Source organism: Procambarus clarkii, chromosome 64, assembly GCF_040958095.1.
Source record: "Procambarus clarkii isolate CNS0578487 chromosome 64, FALCON_Pclarkii_2.0, whole genome shotgun sequence".
Taxonomy (NCBI): Eukaryota; Metazoa; Arthropoda; class Malacostraca; order Decapoda; family Cambaridae; genus Procambarus; species Procambarus clarkii.
The window spans coordinates 18,125,575-18,153,528 of NC_091213.1; positions in this window are offsets into that span (position 1 = coordinate 18,125,575).

Sequence of the window (27,954 nt, forward strand, 5' to 3'; positions counted from 1 at the left end):
AAAAAATATTATACTTGCTCAGTCATGAGCTCGAACCCCCATCCCATATACTTGACCCCAATGGGATATTCGTAGGTAGGGGCCCCTATTGATCACGTAATGTCACGTGACACTCCGCGACAAATTAGGAAAACTTCACCTTATTGGCCCATGACCCTGGGACACAAAGATAATTTTTCTACTCGGCTCCATAATGGTCAAAAACTGCGCCTCGATCTCTCAGCCCACCTCTGACCATTGCAGAAAATGGAGCTGTGTCAAGGGCTCACTATACTATTCAGTCATTGCATCATTAAAATACTCCAAAAACTTCTATATTATCTTTCAACTGTGTTTTTTTTAATCTATTGAACATTCACCCCTCTGAACCCCCATATTGGTGCCTTAGTACTCTTGTAACACCCTGGGCCAAATCAGGAACTTTTGCTCATGCTCTTAAATACTCCAAAAACGTTTATCGTCCCTTCATCAGTGTTTTTGTTATGTTTTAATCTATTGAACATTCATCCTCTGTACCATTCATAAGTAGGGACCCCCTTATTGATGCCTAGTACTCACGCCACGGCCTCACAACAAATAAAAAAAAACGGTTGGGTTCGGGCACGAGTCACACAGGATTGCCCTGGGTGGTGGTTGGGGGGTACCCAGGGGGGCATGGTCCACCACCCCACCTCACCAGCTAGCCAGGTGCACGCCGTGCATGCCCTAACCTAACCACTTAAAACCAGTTTTATTTATTTATTAAAATCAGTCTCGATTTGGCCCCCAGGAGGCGAGTCGGCATGGAAGTGCCCAACCGTTCCTGAAAATCAATTCACGATTTGTCTCGTTATTCACTACTCATGCCTGTTTCTCTGGCTTATGCATCAGATTTTTATGAGGTGCTGTGTCAAAGGCTTTCCGACAGTCCCAAAAAATGCAGTCCGCCCACCCTTCTCTTTCTTGCTTAATCTTTGTCACCTGATCATAGAATTCTATTAAACCTGTATTGCAAGATTTACCCTCCCAGATCACATATTGATGGGTTGTGACGAAGACCCTTCTCTCCAGATGTGTTACTAGGTTTGTTCTCATGATCTTCTCTATCACCTTGCATGGTATACAAGTTAAGGACACTGGCCTGCAGTTCAGTGCCTCTTGTCTGTCACCATTTTTGTATATTGGGACTACATTAGCCGTCTTCCATATTTCTGGTAGGTCTCCCGTTTCCAGTGACCTACTGTACACTATGGAGAGTGGCAAGCAAAGCGCTCCTGCACACTCTTTCAATACCCATGGTGAGATTCTGTCTGGGCCAACAGCCTTACTCACATCCAGATTCATTGGGTGCCTCTTGACCTCATCTCTTGTAATTTCGAGTCCTTCCAACGCCGCCTGGTTTACTGCCACCTCACCTAGCGCAGTGACCTCTCTTTGTTCTATTGTGAATTCCTCCTGAAACTTCTTGTTGAGTTCTTCACACAATTCTTTGTCATTCTTTCTGTACCTCTCCTCACCCGCTCTAAGTTTCATCACCTGTTCCTTCACTGTTGTTTTCCTCCTGATGTGACTGTGTAGTAACTTTGGTTCGGTCTTGGCTTTATTACCTATATAATTTTCATACTTTTTCTCAGCTTCTCTCCACATACTAACATACTCGTTCCTGGTTCTCTGGTATCTCTCTCTAAGTGTATGGTGTTCTGTTACTTCGGAAGTTCTTCCACGCCCTTTTGTTCCGTTTCTTTGCTTTCATACATGCCCTATTAAACCACGGATTCTTCTTTTGCTTCTCGATTTTTTCCTGTCGTACCGGGATAAACCTGTTTACTGCCTCCTGACACTTTTGGGTGACATAGTCAATCATCATTTGTACAGACTTAGTTTTGAGTTCTGTGCCCCATGGTATTTCCCCTAGGAATTTTCTCATCTCATAATTTCCCTTTCGGTATGCCAGCCCTTTGTTTCCAAGTTCTTTTTTGGGGGGAGATAATTCCTAGCTATACCAGCTACTCTAAGATCAATACACTGTGATCGCTCATTCCCAAGGGGGCTTCCAACTTAAATTCCCTTATATCCGACTCATTTAGGGTAAATATCAGAACAAGCATAGCTGGTTCATCCTCTCGTCTCATTCTTGACGGTCCCTTGATGTGTTGACTTAGAAAGTTTCTTTTTACTACGTCCAGCAGTTTAGCTCTCCATGTGTCCGGTCCTCCATGTGGGTCTCTGTTCTCCCAATCTATCTTCCCGTGATTGAAGTCTTTCATGATTAGTAGTCTGGATCCATACCTGCTAGCTACAGAAGCTGCTCTCTGTATTATATTGATGGTGGCCATGTCGTTTCTATCATATTCCTGTCTGGGGTCTTCTGTCGTTTGGTGGGGGTTTATATATGACTAGTACTATAATTTTTAGTCCTCCAATTGCTATGGTACCTGTTATATAGTTCATGAAATCTGCACTGCCCTGAAAACCCATCTCTTCAAAACTCCAGCCTTTTCTTATCAGCAAAGCTACACCACCACCTCCTCCTCTTCCTTCTCTCTCTTTCCTCACTACATAGTAGTCCTGTGGAAACACTACATTTGTTATGGTTTTTGTTAGCTTTGTTTCTGGGAGTACTATTATGTCTGGGCACTAGAAGAAACCCATTCTCCAAGTTCACTTGTTTTATTCGTAATCCCATCTATGTTAGTGCACATTGCCTTGAAGCTCACTTTCTTCTGTTAATTTTCTTGTCCCCTTCTTGGTAAGCGTTCTACTGATGGAGGAAGCTGTTCAATAGGTGTGAAGATCTGTAAGGTTGTTAACAGGGACTCAGTGGATTCTGGGGTGGGGTTGGGGGTTCAAGGGAAGGGGGAACAGGTAGGGTAGGGGGTAAGGAGGGAGAGGGGACATGGAGGATACAGGGTGAGGGGGGGGAGGAGGTATAGGGAAGGTATGAGATAAGGTGGAGGGGGGACATGGGTAAAAGGGGGGAGGGAGGGGGACATGGTGGGAATGGGGGTGAGGGGGACATGGTGGGAATGGGGTAGGTGTGACAGGGTCGGATGGGGTGGGGGGAGTCAGCATCTGAGTGGGGGCAGGTAGGGTGAGGGGTAAGAAGGGTTTCTATGCAGAGGATGGTGGCATTGTTGCCCTACCCCTGGTGTTGCTGGGATGCTGGTTGTGGGTTCCCCTCTTGTCTCTGGGACGGTTATGTTGGGGGTTGTGATTTCCTGGTTTACTCCTCTCTCCCTGCACTTCTTCTTTGCCTCTGTCACACTGGCTCTCTCCTCGTTCATCCTGTCCCTCTGGAGGAATACTTTTTTGTATTCCTTCACACACTGCAGATGACTCTTCCTTTCTAGAATAACCTCGTTCGTGGTCTTGTTTACAACCACTATCTTCATCAGGGGGTTTCTGTCCTTGTTGTACCAGGCCAACCTGAAAACCACCTCAATGTTTTGTTCAGCCCCTTCCATCTTTAACCCCTTTAGTATCCCATTTACTGCGTCTCTGTCCCTACTGTTCCATTCTTGCCTATTGGATCCTTCCTGTTCTTTGATGCCTACAGCTATCACTGATCTTTTTCTTTCCAGCAGCTGACTGGTGCACCTTGCTGTTTCCTGTGAGGTAGCTGCTTGTATGGCTACCTCCCAGACTGTGGCCATTGCTTCTGTGCTCTTTCTCAGTATTTCTGCAAATGTTTCAGGTGCAGAGGCATTTCCTTCCAATGCGACAATTCCATCTTCCCTTTGGATGATTATCTGATGCTCAGTCTCATTATTTTTCTCTGTGAGGGATTTGATCTCCTTTGGTGCTGTCAGCTCACTTTGCAGGTTGCTAATTGTATACTTCATTTCATGCATCTTCTTCCTGAATTCCTAACAAACTTGGGCTAACATTTCCTTGATTTGATCACTTCCCTGTGTCCCTGGTGCATCCTCCTGCTATCTTAGTCCTTTTCCCTGATATGTTTTGATAGAGAGAGAGAGAGAGAGAGAGAGAGAGAGAGAGAGAGCGAGAGAGAGAGAGAGAGAGAGAGAAAGAGAGAGAGAGAGAGAGAGAGAGAGAGAGAGAGAGAGAGAGAGAGAGAGAGAGAGAGAGAGAGAGAGAGAGAGAGAGAGAGAGAGAGAGAGAGAGAGAGAGAGAGCGAGAGAGAGAGAGAGAGAGAGAGCGAGAGAGAGAGAGAGAGAGCGAGAGAGAGAGAGAGAGAGAGAGAGAGAGAGAGAGAGAGAGAGAGAGAGAGAGAGAGAGAGAGAGAGAGAGAGAGAGAGAGAGAGAGAGAGAGAGAGAGAGAGAGAGAGAGAGAGAGAGAGAGAGAGAGAGAGAGAGAGAGAGAGAGAGAGAGAGAGAGAGAGAGAGAGAGAGAGAGAGAGAGAGAGAGAGAGAGAGAGAGAGAGAGAGAGAGAGAGAGAGAGAGAGAGAGAGAGAGAGAGAGAGAGAGAGAGAGAGAGAGAGAGAGAGAGAGAGAGAGAGAGAGAGAGAGAGAGAGAGAGAGAGAGAGAGAGAGAGAGAGAGAGAGAGAGAGAGAGAGAGAGTGTGGAGGGCGGGCGAGAGAGGGAGGGAGGGAGGGTGAGAGAGAGTGGGGGAGGGCGTGCGTGTGTATGTGTGTGTGTGTGGGGGTGTGTGTGCACTCACCTAGTTGTACTTACCTAGTTGTGCTTGCGGGGATTGAGCTCTGGTTCATTGGTCACGCCTCTCATCTGTTATTCACCTGGTACTCACCTAATTGCACTCACCTAATTGTGCTTGCTGGGGTTTAGCTTTGGCTCGTTGGTCCCGCCTCTCAACTGTCAATCAAGTGCTGTACAGATTCCTGAGCCTACTGGGCTCTATCATATCTACATTTGAAACTGTGTATAGAGTCAGCCCCCACCACATCCACATCACTTCCTAGTGCATTCCATTTATTAACTACTCTGACACTGAAACAATTATTTTTAACGTTTCTGTGGCTCATCTGGGTACTAAGTTGCCACCTGTGTCTCCTTATTCGTGTCCCTCCCGTGCTGAAGAGTTTGTCTTTGTCCACCCTGTCAATTCCCCTGAGAATTTTGTAGGTAGTTATCATGTCTCCCCTTACTCTTCTGTTTTCCAGGGATGTGAGGTTCAGTTCCTTTAGCCTTTCCTCGTAGCTCATTCCTCTCAATTCCGGGAAGAGCCTGGTGTCATACCGCTAGATCTTCTCAAAGTTTGTCTTGTGTTTAACTAGGTATGAACTCAAGGTTGGAGCTGCATAGTCCAGGATTGGTCTTACATAAGTGGTATACAGGGTCCTGAACGATTCCTTACATAAGTTTCTGAAGGCAGTTCTTATGTTGGCCAGTCTAGCATATGCCGCTGATGATATTCTTTTGATGTGGGCCTCTGGGGACAGGTTCGGTGTGATAGCAACCCCCAAATCTTTCTCTATATTTGACTCTTGCAGGATTTCACCTCCCAGATGATACCTTGTGTTCAGCCTCCTGCTCCCTTCGCCTAATTTCATTACCTTACACTTTCCTGAGTTGAACTTCAGCAGCCATTTTCTAGATCATTCCTCAACTTTGTCTAGGTCTCTGTCTTTCTTCATCCGTCTTGATTCTTCTCAATTTTTGCATCATCAGTAAACATTGAGAGGAACGAGTCTATACCCCCCGAAAGATCGTTTACATATATTAGAAACAGGATGGGTCCAAGTACTGAGCCCTGTGGGACTCCGCAGGTGACATCTTGCCACTCTGATGTCTCCTCCTCCTCACCGTTACTCGCTGTTTTCTGTTGATTAAGTACTCCCTTATCCACTGGAGCACCTTCCCTTTAACTCCTGCTTGATGCTCCAACTTTTTAACAGCCTTTTATGGGGTACTGTGTCAAAGGCTTTTTAGCAGTCCAGGAAAATGCAGTCGGCCCACCCTTCTCTTTCCTGTCTAATTTTTGTTGCCTGGTCATATAATTCTATAAACCTGTGAGGCATGATTTACCATCCCTGAACCCATGTTGGTGGTGCGTTACAAAGTTATTTCCCTCCATATGCTCTACGAGCCTTTTCCTCACGATCTTCTCCATCATCTTGCATGGTATACAAGTTAGGGAAACTGGCCTGTAGTTCAGTGCCTCTTGCCTGTCACCGTTCTTGTATATTGGGACTATGTTAGCTGTCTTCCAACTTTCTGGTAAGTCTCCTGTTTCCATTGACCTGTTATACACCATAGAGAGTGGCACACTTAGTGCTTCTTCACCTTCCTTTAGTATCCATGGTGAGATTCTGCCAGGCTCAACAGTCTTTGTCACATCCAGCTCCAGCAGACACCTTTTGACCTCATCACTGGTGAGATCAAATTCCTCAAAGGTTGCTTGGTTTGCCTCCTCCTCATTTAGTGCAGGGGCTTCTCCTTGTTCCATTGTGAAAACCTCCTGGAATCTCTTGTTGAGTTCTTCATATACCTCCTTGTCATTCTCTGTGTATCTGTTCTCCCCTTTTCTCAGTTTCATCACTTGTTCATTCACTGCTTTTTCCTCCTGATGTGGCTGTGGCGCAGCTTTGGTTGGGTCTTGGCTTTACTCACTATGTAATCGCTATGGTGTACAGATTCCTGAGCCTACTGGGCTCTATCATATCTACATTTGAAACTGTGTATGGAGTCAGCCTCCACCACATCACTGCTTAATGCATTCCATTTGTTAACTACTCTGACATTGAAAAGGTTCTTTCTAACGTCTCTGTGACTCATTTGGGCACTCAGTTTCCACCTGTGTCCCCCTTGTTCGCGTACCACCCGTGTTAAATAATTTATCTTTATCTACCTTGTCAATTCCTCTGAGAATTTTATAGGTAGTGATCATGTCTCCGCTTACTCTTCTGTCTTCCAGGGTAGTGAGGTGCATTTCTCGCAGCCTTTCCTCGTAACTCATGTATCTTAGTTCTGGGACTAGCCTAGACTTTTTCCAGCTTCTTATGCTTGACAAGATACGGGCTCCATGCTGGGGCTGCATATTCCAGGATTGATCTTACATATTTAGTTTACAAGGTTCTGAATGATTCCTTACACAGGTTCTTGATCTTTCTCTCTGTCCGTTTTATAATGGATTTCTTCTCCCATTCTTCGGTATCCTGTGTCTGGCCTCCTAAAATGAACAAATCCACAAGGGCCATGACGAGGATTCGAACCTGCGTCCGGGAACATCCCAGACACTGCCTTAATCGACTGGGATGCTCCCGGACGCAGGTTCGAATCCTCGTCACGGCCCTTGTGGATTTGTTCATTTGATGCATCACGTTAGTGTGATCTCTGTGTGTGCTGGTCTCCTATTTCCACCGCCTAGTTTCATTACCTTACATTTACTCGGGTTGAACATTAGTAGCAATTTGTTGCACCATTCTTTCAGTTTGTCTAGGTCATCTTGTAACCTCATATAATCTTCCTCTGTCTTAATCCTCCTTATAATCTTTGCATCATCAGCAAACAAAGAGAGGAACGATTCTGCACCCTCTGGGAGATCATTTACATATATCAATTTTTTTTTTGCAAGGATATTCCTACGCTATCAGAAACAGTAAATGTACAAGGACTGGATCCTGTGGGACGCCACTGGCGACGTCTCGCCAATCTGAGACCCCTCCCCTCACAGTGACTCTCTGTCTTCTGTTGCTTAAGTTCTCCCTTATCCAATGGAGTACCTTCCCTTTCACACCTACCTGCATATCCAGCTTTTTCACTAGTCTCTTGTGTGGGTACTGTGTCAAAGGCTTTCTGGCAATCAAAAAATATGCAGTCTGCTTACTCCTCTCTATCTTGCCAGATTTTTGTTGCTGGGTAATAGAATTAAATTAATCCTGTGAGGCAGGACTTGCTATCCCTGAAACCATGTTGATGCTGTGTTATAAAGCTCTTTTGCTCCAGATGTTTCATTAGCCTTTTTGTTTTTGTTTTTTCGTTTTTTCGCGCTCGCGCGCACGCACGTGTGTGTGTGTTTACTCACCTAGTTGTACTCACCTAGTTGTGATTGTGGGGGTTGAGCTCTGGCTCTTTGGTCCCGCCTCTCAACTGTCAATCAACAGGTGTACAGATTCCTGAGCCTACTGGGCTCGATCATATCTACACTTGAAACTGTGTATGGAATCAGCCTCCACCACATCACTTCCTAATGCATTCCATTTGTCAACCACTCTGACACTAAACAAGTTCTTTCTAATATCTCTGTGGCTCGTTTGGGCACTCAGTTTCCACCTGTGTCCCCTTATGCGTGTGCCCCTTGTGTTGAATAACCTGTTTTTATCTACCCTATCAGTTCCCTTCAGAATCTTGAATGTGGTGATCATGTCCCCCCTAACTCTTCTGTCTTCCAGCGAAGTGAGGTTTAATTCCCGTAGTCTCTCCTCGTAGCTCATACCTCTCAGCTTGGGTACTAGTCTGGTGGCAAACCTTTGAACCTTTTCCAGTTTAGTCTTATCCTTGACGAGATTTGGACTCCATGCTGGGGCTGCATACTCCAGGATTGGTCTGACATATGTGGTATACAAAGTTCTGAATGATTCTTTACACAAGTTTCTGAATGCCGTTCGTATGTTGACCAGACTGGCATATGGCGCTGATGTTATCCTCTTGATATAGGCTTGCAGGAGACAGGTCTGGCGTGATATCAACCCCAAGTCTTTTTCTTTCTCTGACTCCTGAAGAATTTCCTCTCCCAGATGATACCTTGTATCTGGCCTCCTGCTCCCTACACCTATCTACATTACATTACATTTGATTGGGTTAAATTCTAACAACCATTTGTTCGACCATTCCTTCAGTTTGTCTAGGTCTTCTTGAGGCTTCAAACAGTCCTCTTCTGTCTTGATCCTTCTCATAATTTTGGCATCGTCCGCAAACATTGAGAGAAATGAATCTATACCCTCCGGGAGATCATTTACATATATCAGAAACAAGATAGGACCGAGTACAGAGCCCTGTGGGACTCCATTGGTGACTTCATGCCAATCGGAGGTCTCACCCCTCACCGTAACTCTCTGCTTCCTATTTCATAGGTACTCCCTTATCCACTGGGGCACCAGCTACACCTGCCTGTCTCTCCAGCTTATGTACCAGCCTCTTATGCGGTACTGTGTCAAAGGCTTTCCGACAATCCAAGAAAATGCAGTCCGCCCAGCCCTCTCTTTCTTGCTTAATCTTTGTCACCTGGTCGTAGAATTCTATTAAGCCAGTCAGGCAAGATTTACCCTCCTTGAACCCATGTTGGCGATTTGTCACGAAGTCCCTTCTCTCCAGAGGTGATACCAGGTTTTTTCTCACGATCTTCTCCATCACCTTGCATGGTATACAAGTCATGGACACTAGCCTGTAGTTCAGTGCCTCTTGCCTGTCGCCCTTTTTGTATATTGGGACCACATTTGCCCTCTTCCATATTTCTGGTAGGTCTCTTGTCTCCAGTGACCTACTATACACTATGGAGAGTGGCAAGCAAAGTGCCTCTGCACACTCTTTCAGTACCCATGGCGAGATCCCATCTGGGCCAACAGCCTTTCTAACATCCAGATCCAGCAGGTGTCTCTCTTTTTTTTTAGATATATACAAGAGTTGTTACATTCTTGTTCAGTCACTAGTACACGTAGCGTTTTGGGCAGGTCCCTGGAATATGATCCCCGCCGCGAAGAATCGTTGTTACAACCAAGTACCCATTTTACTGTTGAGTTAAACAGAGGCTACAGTGAAGGATTTGCGCCCAGTAAATCCTCCCCGACCAGGATACGAACCCATGACAAAGCGCTCGCGGAAAGCCAGGCGAGTGTCTTACCACTACACCATGGAGACTACAAACCTCTTGACCTCCTCTCTCGTAATTTCGAACTCTTCCAAGGCCGCCTGGTTTACTTCATTTTCTCTTAGCACAGTTACCTCACCTTGTTCTGTTGTGAAGACCTCCTGAATCCTCTTGTTGAGTTCTTCACACACACCTCTTTGTCATTCTCTATATACCTGTCCTCGCCTGTTTTAAGTTTCACTACCTGTTCTTTCACTGTTGTTTTCCTTCTGATGTGACTGTGGAGTAGCTTTGGTTCGGTCTTGGCTTTGTTTGCTATATCATTTTCATAACTTGTCTCTGCTTCTCCTCTCACCCTGACATACTCATTCCTGGTTCTCTGGTATCTCTCTCTGCTTTCTGGTGTTCTGTTATTCCGGAAGTTCCTCCACGCCCTTTTGTTCAGTTTCTTTGCTTCCATACATGCCCTATTATACCATGGATTCTTCTTTTGCTTCTCGGATTTTTCCTTTTGGGCCGGGATGTATCTGCTTACTGCCTCCTGACACTTTTGGGTGACATAATCCATCATATCTTGTACAGACTATGTGTGTGTGTGTGTGTGTGTGTGTGTGTGTGTGTGTGTGTGTGTGTACTCACCTAGTTGTACTCACCTAGTTGTGTCTGCAGGATCGAGCATTGACTCTTGGATCCCGCCTTTCGAGCATCGGTTGTTTACAGCAATGACTCCTGTCCCATTTCCCTATCATACCTGGTTTTAAAATTATGAATAGTATTTGCTTCCACAACCTGTTCCTGAAGTGCATTCCATTTTCCCACTACTCTCACGCTAAAAGAAAACTTCCTAACATCTCTGTGACTCATCTGAGTTTCCAGCTTCCATCCATGTCCCCTCGTTCTGTTACTATTCCATGTGAACGTTTCGTCTATGTCCACTCTGTCAATCCCTCTGATTATCTTATACGTTCCTATCATGTCCCCCCTCTCCCTTCTTCTTTCTAGTGTCGTAAGGCACAGTTCCCTCAGGCGCTCCTCATACCCCATCCCTCGTAGCTCTGGGACGAGTCTCGTTGCAAACCTCTGAACCTTTTCCAGTTTTATTATATGCTTCTTCAGATGGGGACTCCATGATGAGGCGGCATACTCTAAGACTGGCCTTACGTAGGCAGTGTAAAGCGCCCTAAATGCCTCCTTACTTAGGTTTCTGAATGATGTTCTAACTTTTGCCAGTGTAGAGTACGCTGCTGTCGTTATCCTATTTATATGTGCCTCAGGAGATAGATTAGGTGTTACGTCCACCCCCAGGTCTCTTTCACGCATCGTGCCAGGTAGGCTGTTCCCCTTCATTGTGTACTGTCCCTTTGGTCTCCTATCTCCTAGTCCCATTTCCATAACTTTACATTTGCTCGTGTTGAATTCCAGTAGCCATTTCTCTGACCATCTCTGCAACCTGTTCAGGTCCTCTTGGAGGATCCTGCAATCCTCATCTGTCACAACTCTTCTCATCAACTTTGCGTCATCCGCAAACATCGACATGTAGGACTCTACACCTGTAAACATGTCGTTAACATATACAAGAAATAGAATTGGTCCCAGCACCGTTCCTTGTGGTACTCCACTTGTTACTGTTCGCCAGTCCGACTTCTCGTCCCATACCATAACTCTTTGGCTCCTTCCTGTTAGGTAGTTCCTTATCCATGCTAGGACCTTTCCCCCCACCCCCGCCTGCCTCTCGAGCTTGAACAGCAGTCTCATGTGCGGTACTGTATCAAAGGCTTTTTGGCAGTCCAGAAATATGCAGTCTGCCCAACCATCTCTGTCCTGTCTTATCCTCGTTATTTTATCATAGAATTCCAGAAAGTTTGTTAGGCACGATTTCCCTGTCCAGAACCCATGTTGATGTTTGTTCACAAAACTAATGTTCTCCAGGTGTGCAACCAGTCGTAGCCTAATTATTCTTTCCAGTATTTTACAGGGGATGCTTGTCAGTGATACAGGTCTATAGTTAAGTGCCTCCTCCCTATCACCTTTCTTGAAGATCGGCACGACATTTGCCTTCTTCCAGCAACTTTGCAATTCTCCTGACATAAGTGACTCATTAAAGATCATTGCCAGAGGCACGCTGAGGGCCTGTGCTGCTTCTTTTAGTATCCACGGTGATACATTGTCTGGTCCAACTGCTTTAGTTGCATCTAGAGTTGTCAACTGTTTCATTAGCTCCTCTGCTGTCACCTCTGTATCTGATAGTCTTTCATCTAGGGTAACCCTTTCCAACAATGGGAGCTGCTCAGGCTCGGTAGTGAACACTCCATGGAAACTGGCATTCAGTGCCTCGCAGATTTCCTTGTCACTTTCAGTATATGCCCCCTCTGTCTTCCTTAGTCTTGTCACTTGGTCGTTCACCGACATTTTTCTTCTTATATGACTGTGTAGTAACTTAGGTTGTTTTTTCGCTTTGATTGCAATATCGTTCTCATAGTCCCTTTCCGATGTTCGTCTTATGTTAATGTAATCGTTCCTAGCTCTGTTGTATCTAATCCTGTTGTCCTCTGTTCTTTGTCTTCTGTACTTCCTCCACTCCCGCCTGCTGGCCATTTTTGCTTCCTGACACTGTCTATTAAACCATGGGTTATTATATTCCTTCTTATTTTTTCCCTTTACTGTTGGTGTAAATCTCTCTTCGGCCTCCTGGCATTTCTGTATGACTAGGTCCATCATATCTTGGACTGTTTTTCCTCTAATTTCTTCCTCCCACTGCACTTCACCCAGATAGTCCCTTATCCTCATATAGTCCCCTTTCCTGTAGTCAGCTCTCCTTTCCCAGATCTCTTGTCCCATGGTCATAAGTTTGAATTCCATCATGTAGTCAAAGACTAGGACACAATGGTCACTGGCCCCTAGAGGTATTTCATGCTCTAAATTCTCGATATCTTCTACGTTCTGGGTGAAAATCAGGTCTAATAGGCGCGGTGCATCTCCTCCTCTTTCCCTTGTGTCTTCCTTCACATGTTGTGTCAGGAAATTCCTGTCTATAACATCTACTAATTTTGCTCCCCACGTTTCGTCCCCTCCTTGGGGATTCCTTGATTCCCAATTTATCTCTCCATGATTTAGGTCCCCCATGATCAGCAGCTTCGCTCTCATTCTGTGGGCTAGTGTTGCTGCCTTCTGCAGTTCATCTATACATGCTTTGTTGTTGTCATCATACTCCTGCCTGGGTCTTCTACTGTTTGGTGGGGGATTGTAGATTACCAAGATCACAATCTTCCTCCCATCTACTGTCAGAGTTCCATGTATGAAGCTTGTGCACTCATTGGTAACTCGATTTCCCAGGTCTTCAAACTTCCATTTCTGCTTTATTAGGAGTGCTACTCCCCCTCCCTGTCTTTCTGTCCTCTCTTTCCGTATCACCTGGTACCCTTCAGGAAAGATTGCATCTGAGATCATGACATTAATTTTAGTTTCCACAATTGCAACTATGTCAGGATCTGCTTCACTCACTCTTTCTTTTATCTCTTCTGCTTTATTAGATACCCCATCAGCATTGGTGTACCAAACCTTGAGATTCTTCATGGAAACTCTTGTACCAGAGTTCTCCCTTTCTCTGGGTGTCTGGGGGGTGACTGGGGGCAGGGGGGATCTGGGGGGTGTCTGAGGGATGACTGGGGGCGGGGAGGATCCGGGGGATGTCCGGGGGGATCCGGGGGGTGTCTGGGGAGGTCCGGGGGGTGTATGAGGGGGTGAAAGAGGTCAGGAGGGGTGCTTGGGGGGGCTACTGAGGGCTGGGCTTCTAGGAAGGTAGGTTGGTGGGTCAGGGGTAGGGCCTGGGTAGGTAGGTCTGGAGTAGGAAGGGCATACTGGGTCTGAAGATTAGGGAGGGCATAGAGGGGTTGGGAGATAGCATAAGGTTGGGAGTCAGATAGAGGTTGAGAGGTTGGGAGGGGGTGGGGGAACTTCCCACCCCCCTCGCAAGGGTGGGGGGAACCTCCCACCCCCCCTCGCAAGGGTGGGGGGAACCTCCCACCCCCCCCTCGCAAGGGTGGGGGGTCACATGGAAGGAGAGGGGATGAGGAGGGGTGAGGGCTGGGTAGGCTTTGGGTGTTGAGGGGATGAGGGCTGGGTGGGTTCTTGGGGTTGAGGGGATGAGGGCTGGGTGGGTTTTGGGGGTTGAGGGGATGAGGGCTGGGTGGGTTTTGGGGGTTGAGGGGATGAGGGCTGGACGGGTTTTGGGGGTTGAGGTGATGAGGGGGTCCTTGGAATGTGGGATGAATTTGACTGTGTGTGTGTGTGTGTGTGCGCGCGCGCACCTTTCTGTATGAATGCGTTTCTTAGTACATACATTTGCTGCTGTTCATTTTCCTCAATCAGGGACGGGTATTAATGTTGTGAACATTTGCGTATAAACACTACAAACATTTGGCTGACATGAAGTCTTGGTACATATATCTCTAGCTGAGGAGGATGTGCCTATTCCAATTAATTTACTGTTAAAATGCCTTTTTCTTTAACTGCTAATCTTCCTTAAGCTTTAACAATCATTCTTCATATTATTATGTAATCAGCGAGCGTGTTCCTCTTGCCTTAAGAATGTAACAATCATGCTGTGGAAGCACAGTCTAGCTCTCTGCGGGATTAGGGATTAGTATTTGCCCTGCTGGCTTGGAAGGGTGCTCCATAAGACAGCAATAACCAGAGGGCAGCAAGGTTGTAGCTGCACGTAGCACCGTGGTGCCACAAACTGACCCTCTGACCCTCCCACAGCACTCGTTAGAGGGACATGACAGGTGTCTGTCGCTTTGCAAAATTGAGCAGATAGCCTTAAACGAGGACAGATACGAAAAAGAGGATGCTTTCCATGGTACAGTGAACAAGATTATTTTACGAACAAACTTATAATTATACAAGAAAGTGGACTCATATTTTGATGAGCGAGGGAGATAATCCACATGAAAAGACGACTTCCGTTTTCTTTTTCCATAACAACATACAATTTATACTCCTTAGTATTCCATTGTTTGTACATGCACTCACAACTCGCACTCAACCATCCCAAGTGCATATTGCTTTCATCTTGTCTGCTGTAACGCATTTATCATAATCCATCGTCAATGCTGCTCGTATTTCCACGAGAATAATTATGAATCAGAATGCGCCTCGGAGGCAAGTCTCTTGGCGAACATTAGCGATTACGAGTGTCTCCCCTGGAGACGCATCTGTAACTTTTTGTTTTCTGGCAAGTTCTCCTGTTATTTCTCCTGTATATATATAACCACATACACACACACACACACACACACACACACACACACACACACACACACACACACACACACACACACACACACACACACACACACACACACACACGCACACACACACACACACACACACACACACACACACACACACACACACACATATATATATATATATATATATATATATATATATATATATATGTCGTACCTAATAGCCAGAACGCACTTCTCAGCCTACTATTCAAGGCCCGATTTGCCTAATAAGCCAAGTTTTCATGAATTAATGTTTTTTCGTCTACCTAACCTACCTAACCTAACCTAACCTAGCTTTTTTTGGCTACCTAACCTAACCTTACCTATAAATATAGGTTAGGTTAGGTTAGGTAGGGTTGGTTAGGTTCGGTCATATATCTACGTTAATTTTAACTCCAATAACAAAAATTGACCTCATACATAGAAAAAAGGGTTGCTTTATCATTTCATAAGAAAAAAATTATAGTAAATATATTAATTCAGGAAAACTTGGCTTATTAGGCAAATCGGGCCTTGAATAGTAGGCTGAGAAGTGCGTTCTGGCTACTAGGTACGACATATATATATATATATATATATATATATATATATGTCGTACCTAATAGCCAGAACGCACTTCTTGGCCTACTATACAAGGCCCGATTTCCCTAATAAGCCAAGTTTTCCTGAATTAATATATTTTCTCTAATTTTTTGCTTATGAAATGATAAAGCTACCCATTTCATTATGTATGAGGTCAATTTTTTTTTATTGGAGTTAAAATTAACTTAGATATATGACCGAACCTAACCAACCCGACCTAACCTAACCTAACCTATCTTTATAGGTTAGGTTAGGTTAGGTACCCGAAAAAGTTAGGTTAGGTTAGGTTAGGTAGGTTAGGTAGTCGAAAAACAATTAATTCATGAAAACTTGGCCTATTAGGCAAATCGGGCCTTGCATAGTAGGCTGAGAAGTGCGTTCTGGCTACTAGGTACGACATATATATATATATATATATATATATATATATATATATATATATATATATATATATATATATATATTAGTATATTTTGGTAGCAGTCTTTCCTGTAGACATATATTATTAAATATGACCGAAAAAGTAAGATTAATAATTCTAACACGAATTTTCTCAATCTTTCGTACATTTCTTTTCACTGTTGGAGGTAATTCAAAAATCAATTCTCCAAAGTTCATTTTTATTTCTAGTCTGACGCGACACGAGCGCGTTTCGTAAAACTTATTACATTTTCAAAGACTTTAGTTTACAAATACACAACTGAATAGAACTTACGCATCTCCGATTTTGTTTATATCTACATTTGAGTGAGGTGGATGGGGTGAGGTGGCATTAATAGGGTATTAATTTCATCACACAAGACAGAACAAGAGGTGGCATTAATAGGGTAATAATTTCATCAACACAAGACAGAACAAGAGGTGGCATTAATAGGGTATTAATTTCATCAACACAAGACAGAACACGAAACAATGGGTATTGAAATGGAAGTGATTGTAGAAAGCCTATTGGTCCATATTTCTTGATGCTTCTATATTGGAGCAGAGTCTTGAGGTGGGTAGAATATAGTTGTGCATTAATTGGCTGTTGATTGCTGGTGTTGACTTCTTAATGTGTAGTGCCTCGCAAACGTCAAGCCGCCTGCTATCGCTGTACCTATCGATGATTTCTGTGTTGTTTACTAGGATTTCTCTGGCGATGGTTTGGTTGTGGGAAGAGATTATATGTTCCTTAATGGAGCCCTGTTGTTTATGCATCGTTAAACGCCTAGAAAGAGATGTTGTTGTCTTGCCTATATACTGTTTTTTTTTGGAGCTTACAGTCCCCAAGTGGGCATTTGAAGGCATAGACGACGTTGGTCTCTTTTAAAGCGTTCTTCTTTGTGTCTGGAGAGTTTCTCATGAGTAGGCTGGCCGTTTTTCTGGTTTTATAGTAAAATATAATATATAATATATAGTAAAATATATTTACTATAAAACCAGAAAAACGGCCAGCCTACACATGACAAACTCTCCAGACACAAAACAGAACGCTTTAAAAGAGACCAACGTCGTCTATGCCTTCAAATGCCCACTTGGGGACTGTAAATTCCAAAAAACCCAGTATATAAGCAAGACAACAACATCTCTTTCTAGGCGTTTAACGATGCATAAACAACAGGGCTCCATTAAGGAACATATAATCTCTTCCCACAACCAAACCATCGCCAGAGAAATCCTAGTAAACAACACAGAAATCATCGATAGATACAGCGATAGCAGGCGGCTTGACGTTTGCGAGGCACTACACATTAAGAAGTCAACACCAGCAATCAACAGCCAATTAATGCACAACTATATTCTACCCACCTCAAGACTCCGCTCCAATATAGAAGCATCAAGAAATATGGACCAATAGGCTTTCTACAATCACTTCCATTTCAATACCCATTGTTTCGTGTTCTGTCTTGTGTTGATGAAATTAATACCCTATTAATGCCACCTCTTGTTCTGTCTTGTGTTGATGAAATTAATACCCTATTAATGCCACCTCACCCCATCCACCTCACTCAAATGTAGATATATACAAAATCGGAGATGCGTAAGTTCTATTCAGTTGTGTATTTGTAAACTAAAGTCTTTGAAAATGTAATAAGTTTTACGAAACGCGCTCGTGTCGCGTCAGACTAGAAATAAAAATGAACTTTGGAGAATTGATTTTTGAATTACCTCCAACAGTGAAAAGAAATGTACGAATGATTGAGAAAATTCGTGTTAGAATTATTAATCTTACTTTTTCGGTCATATTTAATATATATATATATATGCAAACAAGCCTAAATGGTCCCCAGGACTATATACAACTGAAAACTCACACCCCAGAAGTGACTCGAACCCATACTCCCACAACTGGTATGTACAGGGACGCCTTAATCCGCTTGACCATCACGACCGGACATAAGGAAGTGATCGCCGAGGCTATATGAACCACTTCCCCGCCGGCACTCGGATGGTAATCTTGGGCATAGCATTTTATCAAATCACCTCATTCTTTGGGGCACACGTGAGGAACACAAATGCAAACAAGCCTGAATGGTCCCCAGGACTATATACAACTGAAAACTCACACCCCAGAAGTGACTCGAACCCATACTCCCACAACTGGTATGTACAGGGACGCCTTAATCCGCTTGACCATCACGACCGGACATAAGGAAGTGATAGCCGAGGCTATATGAACCACTTCCCCGCCGGCACTCGGATGGTAATCTTGGGCATAGCATTTTATCAAATCACCTCATTCTTTGGGGCACACGTGAGGAACACAAATGCAAACAAGCCTGAATGGTCCCCAGGACTATATACAACTGAAAACTCACACCCCAGAAGTGACTCGAACCCATACTCCCACAACTGGTATGTACAGGGACGCCTTAATCCGCTTGACCATCACGACCGGACATAAGGAAGTGATAGCCGAGGCTATATGAACCACTTCCCCGCCGGCACTCGGATGGTAATCTTGGGCATAGCATTTTATCAAATCACCTCATTCTTTGGGGCACACGTGAGGAACACAAATGCAAACAAGCCTGAATGGTCCCCAGGACTATATACAACTGAAAACTCACACCCCAGAAGTGACTCGAACCCATACTCCCACAACTGGTATGTACAGGGACGCCTTAATCCGCTTGACCATCACGACCGGACATAAGGAAGTGATAGCCGAGGCTATATGAACCACTTCCCCGCCGGCACTCGGATGGTAATCTTGGGCATAGCATTTTATCAAATCACCTCATTCTTTGGGGCACACGTGAGGAACACAAATGCAAACAAGCCTGAATGGTCCCCAGGACTATATACAACTGAAAACTCACACCCCAGAAGTGACTCGAACCCATACTCCCACAACTGGTATGTACAGGGACGCCTTAATCCGCTTGACCATCACGACCGGACATAAGGAAGTGATAGCCGAGGCTATATGAACCACTTCCCCGCCGGCACTCGGATGGTAATCTTGGGCATAGCATTTTATCAAATCACCTCATTCTTTGGGGCACACGTGAGGAACACAAATGCAAACAAGCCTGAATGGTCCCCAGGACTATATACAACTGAAAACTCACACCCCAGAAGTGACTCGAACCCATACTCCCACAACTGGTATGTACAGGGACGCCTTAATCCGCTTGACCATCACGACCGGACATAAGGAAGTGATAGCCGAGGCTATATGAACCACTTCCCTGCCGGCACTCGGATGGTAATCTTGGGCATAGCATTTTATCAAATCACCTCATTCTTTGGGGCACACGTGAGGAACACAAATGCAAACAAGCCTGAATGGTCCCCAGGACTATATACAACTGAAAACTCACACCCCAGAAGTGACTCGAACCCATACTCCCACAACTGGTATGTACAGGGACGCCTTAATCCGCTTGACCATCACGACCGGACATAAGGAAGTGATAGCCGAGGCTATATGAACCACTTCCCCGCCGGCACTCGGATGGTAATCTTGGGCATAGCATTTTATCAAATCACCTCATTCTTTGGGGCACACGTGAGGAACACAAATGCAAACAAGCCTGAATGGTCCCCAGGACTATATACAACTGAAAACTCACACCCCAGAAGTGACTCGAACCCATACTCCCACAACTGGTATGTACAGGGACGCCTTAATCCGCTTGACCATCACGACCGGACATAAGGAAGTGATAGCCGAGGCTATATGAACCACTTCCCCGCCGGCACTCGGATGGTAATCTTGGGCATAGCATTTTATCAAATCACCTCATTCTTTGGGGCACACGTGAGGAACACAAATGCAAACAAGCCTGAATGGTCCCCAGGACTATATACAACTGAAAACTCACACCCCAGAAGTGACTCGAACCCATACTCCCACAACTGGTATGTACAGGGACGCCTTAATCCGCTTGACCATCACGACCGGACATAAGGAAGTGATAGCCGAGGCTATATGAACCACTTCCCCGCCGGCACTCGGATGGTAATCTTGGGCATAGCATTTTATCAAATCACCTTATTCTTTGGGGCACACGTGAGGAACACAAATGCAAACAAGCCTGAATGGTCCCCAGGACTATATACAACTGAAAACTCACACCCCAGAAGTGACTCGAACCCATACTCCCACAACTGGTATGTACAGGGACGCCTTAATCCGCTTGACCATCACGACCGGACATAAGGAAGTGATAGCCGAGGCTATATGAACCACTTCCCCGCCGGCACTCGGATGGTAATCTTGGGCATAGCATTTTATCAAATCACCTCATTCTTTGGGGCACACGTGAGGAACACAAATGCAAACAAGCCTGAATGGTCCCCAGGACTATATACAACTGAAAACTCACACCCCAGAAGTGACTCGAACCCATACTCCCACAACTGGTATGTACAGGGACGCCTTAATCCGCTTGACCATCACGACCGGAGATAAGGAAGTGATAGCCGAGGCTATATGAACCACTTTCCCGCCGGCACTCGGATGGTAATCTTGGGCATAGCATTTTATCAAATCACCTCATTCTTTGGGGCACACGTGAGGAACACAAATGCAAACAAGCCTGAATGGTCCCCAGGACTATATACAACTGAAAACTCACACCCCAGAAGTGACTCGAACCCATACTCCCACAACTGGTATGTACAGGGACGCCTTAATCCGCTTGACCATCACGACCGGACATAAGGAAATGATAGCCGAGGCTATATGAACCACTTCCCCGCCGGCACTCGGATGGTAATCTTGGGCATAGCATTTTATCAAATCACCTCACGTTCCTCACGTGTGCCCCAAAGAATGAGGTGATTTGATAAAATGCTATGCCCAAGATTACCATCCGAGTGCCGGCGGGGAAGTGGTTCATATAGCCTCGGCTATCACTTCCTTATGTCCGGTCGTGATGGTCAAGCGGATTAAGGCGTCCCTGTACATACCAGTTGTGGGAGTATGGGTTCGAGTCACTTCTGGGGTGTGAGTTTTCAGTTGTATATAGTCCTGGGGACCATTCAGGCTTGTTTGCATTTGTGTTCCTCACGTGTGCCCCAAAGAATGAGGTGATTTGATAAAATGCTATGCCCAAGATTACCATCCGAGTGCCGGCGGGGAAGTGGTTCATATAGCCTCGGCTATCACTTCCTTATGTCCGGTCGTGATGGTCAAGCGGATTAAGGCGTCCCTGTACATACCAGTTGTGGGAGTATGGGTTCGAGTCACTTCTGGGGTGTGAGTTTTCAGTTGTATATAGTCCTGGGGACCATTCAGGCTTGTTTGCATTTGTGTTCCTCACGTGTGCCCCAAAGAATGAGGTGATTTGATAAAATGCTATGCCCAAGATTACCATCCGAGTGCCGGCGGGGAAGTGGTTCATATAGCCTCGGCTATCACTTCCTTATGTCCGGTCGTGATGGTCAAGCGGATTAAGGCGTCCCTGTACATACCAGTTGTGGGAGTATGGGTTCGAGTCACTTCTGGGGTGTGAGTTTTCAGTTATATATATATATATATATATATATATATATATATATATATATATATATATATATATATATATATATATATATATATATATATATATATATATATATATATATATATATTTATATATATGTATATATATATATATATATATATATATATATATATATATATATATATATATATATATATATATATATATATATATATATAACTGAAAACTCACACCCCAGAAGTGACTCGAACCCATACTCCCAGGAGCAACACAACTGGTATGTACAAGACGCCTTAATCCACTTGACCATCACGACCGGACATAATGAGGTGATAGCCGAGGCTATTTGAACCACCCCACCGCCGGCACTCGGATAGTAATCTTGGGCATAGCATTTTACCAAATCACCTCATTCTTTGGGGCACACGTGAGGAACACAAATGCGAACAAGCCTGAATGGTCCCCAGGACAATATGCAACTGAAAACTCACACCCCAGAAGTGACTCGAACCCATACTCCCAGGAGCAACACAACTGGTATGTACAAGACGCCTTAATCCACTTGACCATCACGACCGGACATAATGAGGTGATAGCCGAGGCTATTTGAACCACCCCACCGCCGGCACTCGGATAGTAATCTTGGGCATAGCATTTTACCAAATCACCTCATTCTTTGGGGCACACGTGAGGAACACAAATGCGAACAAGCCTGAATGGTCCCCAGGACAATATGCAACTGAAAACTCACACCCCAGAAGTGACTCGAACCCATACTCCCAGGAGCAACACAACTGGTATGTACAAGACGCCTTAATCCACTTGACCATCACGACCGGACATAATGAGGTGATAGCCGAGGCTATTTGAACCACCCCACCGCCGGCACTCGGATAGTAATCTTGGGCATAGCATTTTACCAAATCACCTCATTCTTTGGGGCACACGTGAGGAACACAAATGCGAACAAGCCTGAATGGTCCCCAGGACAATATGCAACTGAAAACTCACACCCCAGAAGTGACTCGAACCCATACTCCCAGGAGCAACACAACTGGTATGTACAAGACGCCTTAATCCACTTGACCATCACGACCGGACATAATGAGGTGATAGCCGAGGCTATTTGAACCACCCCACCGCCGGCACTCGGATAGTAATCTTGGGCATAGCATTTTACCAAATCACCTCATTCTTTGGGGCACACGTGAGGAACACAAATGCGAACAAGCCTGAATGGTCCCCAGGACAATATGCAACTGAAAACTCACACCCCAGAAGTGACTCGAACCCATACTCCCAGGAGCAACACAACTGGTATGTACAAGACGCCTTAATCCACTTGACCATCACGACCGGACATAATGGTCAAGTGGATTAAGGCGTCTTGTACATACCAGTTGTGTTGCTCCTGGGAGTATGGGTTCGAGTCACTTCTGGGGTGTGAGTTTTCAGTTGCATATTGTCCTGGGGACCATTCAGGCTTGTTCGCATTTGTGTTCCTCACGTGTGCCCCAAAGAATGAGGTGATTTGGTAAAATGCTATGCCCAAGATTACTATCCGAGTGCCGGCGGTGGGGTGGTTCAAATAGCCTCGGCTATCACCTCATTATGTCCGGTCGTGATGGTCAAGTGGATTAAGGCGTCTTGTACATACCAGTTGTTTTGTTCCTGGGAGTATGGGTTCGAGTCACTTCTGGGGTGTGAGTTTTCAGTTGCATATTGTCCTGGGGACCATTCAGGCTTGTTCGCATTTGTGTTCCTCACGTGTGCCCCAAAGAATGAGGTGATTTGGTAAAATGCTATGCCCAAGATTACTATCCGAGTGCCGGCGGTGGGGTGGTTCAAATAGCCTCGGCTATCACCTCATTATGTCCGGTCGTGATGGTCAAGTGGATTAAGGCGTCTTGTACATACCAGTTGTGTTGCTCCTGGGAGTATGGGTTCGAGTCACTTCTGGGGTGTGAGTTTTCAGTTGCATATTGTCCTGGGGACCATTCAGGCTTGTTCGCATTTGTGTTCCTCACGTGTGCCCCAAAGAATGAGGTGATTTGGTAAAATGCTATGCCCAAGATTACTATCCGAGTGCCGGCGGTGGGGTGGTTCAAATAGCCTCGGCTATCACCTCATTATGTCCGGTCGTGATGGTCAAGTGGATTAAGGCGTCTTGTACATACCAGTTGTGTTGCTCCTGGGAGTATGGGTTCGAGTCACTTCTGGGGTGTGAGTTTTCAGTTGCATATTGTCCTGGGGACCATTCAGGCTTGTTCGCATTTGTGTTCCTCACGTGTGCCCCAAAGAATGAGGTGATTTGGTAAAATGCTAAGCCCAAGATTACTATCCGAGTGCCGGCGGTGGGGTGGTTCAAATAGCCTCGGCTATCACCTCATTATGTCCGGTCGTGATGGTCAAGTGGATTAAGGCGTCTTGTACATACCAGTTGTGTTGCTCCTGGGAGTATGGGTTCGAGTCACTTCTGGGGTGTGAGTTTTCAGTTGCATATTGTCCTGGGGACCATTCAGGCTTGTTCGCATATATATATATATATATATATATATATATATATATATATATATATATATATATATATATATATATATATATATATATATATATATATACTAGGTACGACATATATATATATATATATATATATATATATATATATATATATATATATATATATATAAATATATATATATATATATATATATATATAAATATATATAAATATATATATATATATATATATATATATATATATATATATATATATATATATATATATATATATATATATATATATATATATATGTCGTACCTAGTAGCCAGAACGCACTTCTCAGCCTACTATGCAAGGCCCGATTTGCCTAATAAGCCAAGTTTTTATGAAATAATTGTTTTTCGACTACCTAACCTAACCTAACCTAACTTTTTCGGCTACCTAACCTAACCTAACCTATATAGATAGGTTAGGTTAGGTTAGGTAGGGTTGGTTAGGTTCGGTCCTATATCTACGTTAATTTTAACTCCAATAAAAAAAATTGACCTCATACATAATGAAATGGGTAGCTTTATCATTTCATGTGGCTCTGTCTGGTTAAATCGAAAAGAAAGAAAAGAGAAAACTCACCTTTCTAATATGTTTAATTTCACAATACTTGTGGGTATACAATATGTTTTGTTGTTCCATTGTCTGTGGAGATATAGAGACTCTCTGGTTTCCTGACTCAAGAATACGCAACATATAATTGTCCCTATGAGAAGCATTCCATGTCTAGATATAAACTGCACAATTCTAAAGATTGGCCCTGAGCTTTGTTGATGGTGATTGCAAACGCCAATCGAATTGGAAATTACAATATCTTAAATTGAAATGCTATATATGTTGGAATCATAGGAATACGAGGAATTAGGACATCTTCACCTTTGAAATGTCCTGTCAAGATTGTTGCTTCTACGATATTGCTGATTATTTTTTTTACTGCAAGGCGCGTGGTGTTGCGAAGCTTTAGCTGATTGATATTTCGCAACATTATAATTGACACACAGATTTTCAATTGCCGTACGTGTGATGGTATCCCTGGCAGATCGATTGAATTCAAAAATTCTGTTGGATAATTAAATGCTTCATCTGCTTTCTTAACAGTGTCAACGGACTTGTATCGAGGAATTACAGGTAATGTTTGCCTGAAATCTTTTACAGGCAATATTAATGCGTTCCCAAATGGTTTGATGTTTCCAAGCAAATGTAGCAATGATCGCTCAAGAGCCTTGAGTGATTTTTTGTGGGCCATTGTACGTTCATCCCAAACGAAAAGTTTACATTTCTGTAATACTTTTCCCATGCCGGATGCTTTGGAAATGTTGCACGTGGGGGTTTCAATGAATTGCATGTTCAATGACAATTTCAAAGCCGAAGTAGCAGTTCTTCCACTTGGTAACAATGTCGCACCTGTTCCGGACTAGGCAAGAGCTAATGTTATGCCATTTTGGGATCGAAATGCTGCCAGAATCAATCTAATTAGGAAGGATTTACAGTTCCTCCTGGCGCATCTAAGAAGATTTCTCCAAACACGTTATTGACAGTTTGAATTATTTGATTGCAAAAATACTTTTTGCTCAAGCGTTAGCTTAGGAATATTTGATTACATATACGAGAACAGATCACTCGTGTTGTAATTTTGTTCACGACGCAATTCTACATCGAACAAAGCAGCAGCAGATCAATTCGGTGATGACATTTCCAATTGATTTAGAACTTTGCTCGCGATTTCTAAGCACAAATCTTCAATCATTATCAACGCTTCGTTGTAGATTTCTGCTGTGAAATCCATGTTCATATTTGAATTTTCTTTCATATTCGACGGATAATATCTTCATATCTTATTTATATGTGCGATATAAATTTCTCCCATAACTCTGTTGGAGATGAAGGAGAGCAGGCGGTCAATATGATTGCAAACAATGCATAAATTTGATTTGGATGTGACGTGTTGGACGCGTCATTAATGCATACATCCCAGTGTCGGTCGTTCTCCAATAAATTCCGAGCTTAACATTCACTACGGAAAGTGGCATGTGTTACGCCGTTGACAAATCTCAGTGGCTGGAAAGACGTTGGACCGGGCACATTTACCAACAGCATGCGAAGAAAAAAGTATTCATCTTGATTGGGATGCACGGTGTACAGTCTGCCTATCGTAGTTTATTTGAATATGCCAGGTTGTCCGTCGACTTGGTCGTTCGTTTGCGTCGTTCAAATGATTTTCTACAAGCATTCCATGTGTAATACGTAGGCACTTCCGAATACAGCAGTGTTTTCGCAAACGCGTCATTTTGATATAACGTGAAGAAAGCAGTTACCTTTGTAGCCAGTGGATTAATAACTGTTTGTTGTACATTTCCAGCTGTGAAATAAACGTGTTGTCCATTTTCTTGTTTTCAAAGCAAAAAAAAAAATACAAACGAAATATTTCTATTCAAATGTAGATCAATCGACACAGCTCTATTTCACCACCAGTTACACTGAAAAACATGAAGAACAGTTAAAAAAACGAAATGAAAAACAATGAAAAAAGAAACAAATAAGAAATGAACAGTATGGTAAACAACCCAGCTCGATTCCAATGCAACGTCACACAAAATAATAAAATCCAAATGAAAATAAATCAAAATCAATGAAAATTCAATTTATCAATGCAATTGTAAAAATTGAAATGCAATCGTAACATATTTTGTATATCGTGTGCTGCTTGTACGTGCAACAGATGGTGCTGTTTTTCAAAAAACGCATGTTTTTACATGTCACAGGTGTGGCATCTAAATAGTAGGTAAATAAAAACACGCACGTATTCGAATGGAACGTTGCGTTAAAATATCAAAGCAATCGGTGAAGAACTTTCAGAGATTACAGTGTGTGTTGCTCTTAAGTAATACAGATGGCAGTGTTTTTCAAAAAAGCATGTTTTTCCTGTCACAGGTGAGGCATGTGTATAGTAGCTATTTATAAAATCTCGCCTATTCGAATGCAATGTAGTGGTAAAATTTCAAATCAATCAGTAAAGAGATTTCGAAGATTTCCCTCACATGAAAAACACCTGAAAAACAGCTTTTAAAAAGAACATATTTTCCCTTCACAGATGTGACATCTATATAGCATGTATATAAAAACCCGCTCGGATGCGAAGGGAACGTTGTGTGAAAATTTCAAGACAATCGGTGAACAACTTTCGGAGATTAGCGATTTTGAACAAATGAGCATTTCTATTTTTATTTATACAGATATATTTTAGTATATTTTGGTAGCAGTCTTTCTTGTAAACATATGTTGTTAAATATGACCGAAAAAGTAAGATTAATAATTTTTACACGAATTTTATCCATATATCTTATGCTTCCTTTTACTGTTGATGGTAATTGAAAAATCCATTCTCCAAAATTCATTTTTATTTGTAGTCTGACGCGACGCTTGAACGCGTTTCGTAATAACTTATTACATTTTCATAGACTAGTTTACACACACACACACAAGTGTAACCTGAAAACACTAAACAGAGTTTTACTTATGCTAACACTAAACAGCTTGTCTTATATACTCGCATTTGGGTGAGGTGATATGTTGCTACAGTTTTGGATGAGGTGAACAAACTTTTGACCAACACAAGATAGAACACGGAACAATGGGTATTAATTGGATAAATTAGAGGGAAGAATGGAAGAAACTGCAAAGGGCCTATTGGCCCATACTTCATTGCTGGTCTTGACTTTTGATGTGTAGTTCCTTGCAGATGTCAAGCCGCCTGCTATCGCTGTACCTATCGATGATTTCTGTTTTGTTTGTTAAGACTTCTCGGTGATGATCTGATTGTGGGAAGATATTATATGTTCCTTAATGGAGCCCTGTTGCTTATGCATTGTTAATCGCCTGGAAAGAG